Genomic DNA, 3,493 nt, shown 5'->3' with positions numbered 1-3,493 from the left:
ACTTAACCTTACGTAACCTTCTTTAATCAAATTCTCTCTCGCCCCCCCTGATTTCGCGGTGTGGGGCCCGGGTCGTTTTTCATCCAATCGTGTCTTGCCAGGCCAGCTTTCACGTAAGATTACGTTAGCCTTTTACGTAGATGTAGCAAAGCCCATTTAACTAGTCCATCAACATTTCACAAAAAAAAAACATCTGCCAGGTAACCAAAATGCAATTCAAATGACCCACACAGTTGTCCTGTGGAGCTATTACTTGTCTGTACACACAATCTGAACAAAGCCCACTAAAGATAATAATTTGAGGGCACCAGACCCATGCAGGATACAAGCCTCGTGCACAAGAAAACACAGTACTTCAAAATTCAAACACCAGCCAACATAGCGAGCAGAAAAACGAACACATTTTCTAAAATACCAATCACCAGGGTATAAACCACCACGCAAATTTCACAAATATTGGTTCAAATCAATGATGCCAATTAACATATATACCCAGAAAACATGAGGCCCAGAAAACCTCAAGGCCCACCCTCACATACCAGGCATGATTTTATCAGCAGCACAGCTAAGCAGAATGGATTTGCAAATACAGCCATACAAAATGACCAATATTAAATTTTCTGGGATTTTAACAGGAACAAGCCGAAACTACAGTTTTTCCAACTGAATAGATGACACAAACAGTCCGTTACAGAAAGCATACAATGGTGAAGCAGTAATGTCTTTGTTTCATACATCTTTTGCTGGAGGAAATTAGGCTCGGATGGTCATAGTTACGCCGCAAACAAGCTCTTGCATACATTTTGTCCTCTCGACATTCAGTCTGCTTTTGGCGTAACAGACTCCACAACCAAAAACATGTATGATCAGATGAAAAATAGGCACAACAAAAAAATTGTACAACGCTAACAAAATAAATTGACTTGGTTAACAATTGTTGGCACAGTGGGTTATACAACAATAAGGAAAAAATGTTGGCACATGTATAAATTGATGGCACATTGGTTAACAAAATAAGACGTAAACACGAAATTTATTTTCATGAGCACACACTAAGGATATGTCTATAATCCATATGTACAAATTGCATTGAGTTTACCCGCAGCACAGCTTATCACAGTGATAAGGAACTCACAGTTTGAAGGCAGCAGGGGCTTATTTCAGACATAACAACGGATTCTTTTTTTTTTGACCAGTGAAAACAGCAGGAGAGACTCCTTTTTTATTAAAATGTTAACCTATGGTTAACATTAGGGATATGGTTGTTTTACATGGCTTTTTACTAGAATACAGTAAGCACTGAACTAGCCTATGTAAAACAGGAGATCAGACAGACAAATAAATGCTAAAACCTTCTAAAAATGTTAAATTTTGAGGGCTGATCCTGTAACCTAAGATCACAAAATCTTTCTTGAGCTTCCTTAGCCACTCAGCGTGGGTGGCTGCTTCACCATCGAATACCACTCTGTTGCGCTATTTCCAAATAATTTTCTACAATCCACGGCGTGATTAATGACCAGACCGAAAGCGGCACGCCATGACAAGTTCATCTTGCAAACGGAAGATATACGCAAGGACCTCATCTTTCCATATCCATAAATAATAATCATAAGACTCACCTTTTGTCCAGCCGCCAGTAGCTCCAAAGCACATCTCGAACCCGTCACCGCGGCATATTTGTCCGTCGGCGTTTCTCATTGAAGCCCGTGACTTCACTGGGACCATCACGGCCATGGGCGGCACGATATCAACATGGATGCTGGAGAGAGGGGATGCAAACTTGCTAAACAGTTGCAAAAATAAAAGAAGAACTACTGTGCCGCCCTGTTTGCTAACTTACCTTCGTGTCCAGCCACTGGTAGCTTTAGAGCACATTTCGTATCGATCTTCATCTTCACATGGATGTGCCTGCCGGCCCCGTCACTCATGGAATCTTGGGACTCCACCGGGAGGCGGAACCACTCCATCCCGCCGGGCCGGCAACGCCCCTGCGTGAACCAAATCTAGCCATGTGAGTAAGAAGTTTCCAAATCGACGACGCTGATCCGACACTCAGGAGATGAAGGAAGAAAAATAGCGGAGTAACATACACATACCAGTTGAGCTCCACACCGTCAGTGGACATCTCGCCAGAGCAGAGCCATTGCCGCCCCTGCGCGTATGGGGAAGAGACGGGACTGGGGAGGGAAAGCTGTCCCGTGGCTCTGTCTGCTCCACAAGGTAAGCCGAGGGTGGATCGGGTCGCATGGGATTCTGTCACCTGTGCTGTTTCGAATCACAGCCCATGTGATAGCAAACTTGGTGCAGGCCACCGAGTATTGCCATGGGACAATTCCATCCGGCGATGTCTGCTCCCCACTTCCTACAATCAAATCTAGACCCATCAGAAAATAAATTTCGAATCGAAAGCCGTCCAATCCAGACGGAAAAGATGGGGAAAGGAGGCCAGTGAAACAAAATGAACATACCCATCGAGCTCGAGGCCGTCTGTAGACATCTCGCCGGTGAGGAATCGCCGCCGCAGTGCGCCTGGAAGAACAGAGCAGCCGCCTTCCTGACCTTCTGTGGAAGAGAAGGGGATGCCGAGCCAACTTGGTCACGTGGTTCTATCTGCTCCACAAAGGTCATTGGGCCCATTTTACATGTGTTGTTTCGAAACACCACCCTGTACTATAGCTGGCCAAACGGCCCGGCCCGGCACTGCACGGCCCATCCTAATCGTGCCTGGCACGGCCCGGCCCGGCCCGCGAAGGTACGATTATTATACGGGTCGTGCCGTGCCGGCCCGCGTGCTGCAGCCTGCAGCCTAGGCACGACCTGTATGCTAATCGGGCCGGCCCACCGACACGCTAGGCCCGCTAATCTGCCTCCTATTTTGCGCACTGGGCGTTTTTAGCCTATTTTTACTTGTTGGGCCACGTTAAGATACATAAAAAAATAAAAAAGATAATCGGGCCGTGTTGTGCCGGCCCGCGTGCTCGGCCTTCAGGCCCAGGCACGGCCCTTGGCGTGCCGGGCCTGGCCCGTTTAGCACGTGCCGTGCCGTGCTAGGCCCGTGCTACCGGGCCGGCCCAGCTATCCCGGCCCGTTTAGCCACCTATACCCTGTACCGTATTGCCGGTCCATGACAATCAGTGCTCAAGCGGGCCGGGGGAACAGCAGCGGTTGGTGGGCCGAACAGCAATACGCCTATGTGAATATAGGTGTATCACGGGGAGCAACTAGTTAACGAGCGCTCCTTCGGGAGCCTCGTAACGATCAGCGTCACTTGGCGCGCTCTCAGCCATTCGCCACATGTCGCGCTCTGGACGCTCCCTCCGGATTTTATTTTTTATTTTTTTCGCACGCATTTTCGGCTTTTTAAAAGGTTTTTTTTTCCGGGTTTTTTTGACGTTTTGGTTTTCCCCCGGTCCTCAAATTTTTTTTGCGCGAAATAAACGTGTTTTTTTTCTTTCACGAAAGTCACGGTTTTTTTCCGCGAGAGGCACGCTTG

At 47.6% G+C, this 3,493-nt stretch overlaps 1 long non-coding RNA gene across 2 annotated transcripts; it reads right to left on the bottom strand.

Moving 5' to 3' along the window:
* Positions 1–595: 595 nt before the first annotated feature.
* Positions 596–2,605, bottom strand: LOC123087630 (uncharacterized). 2 transcript variants are annotated; one of them, XR_006441455.1, is made up of 5 exons: positions 2,469–2,605; positions 2,097–2,362; positions 1,841–1,988; positions 1,620–1,759; positions 596–842 (listed from the first exon to the last, which is right to left on the bottom strand). It is a non-coding gene; the product is annotated as an uncharacterized lncRNA (long non-coding RNA). The 2 variants fall into 2 exon arrangements; XR_006441454.1 differs by having other exon boundaries at positions 596–1,759.
* Between the last annotated feature and the right edge of the window lie 888 nt (positions 2,606–3,493).

Source organism: Triticum aestivum, chromosome 4A (assembly GCF_018294505.1).
Source record: "Triticum aestivum cultivar Chinese Spring chromosome 4A, IWGSC CS RefSeq v2.1, whole genome shotgun sequence".
NCBI classification, from domain to species: domain Eukaryota; kingdom Viridiplantae; phylum Streptophyta; class Magnoliopsida; order Poales; family Poaceae; genus Triticum; species Triticum aestivum.
The sequence above is the reverse complement of the archived record's forward strand: the minus strand, read 5'-3'. Positions and strand labels throughout refer to the sequence as shown.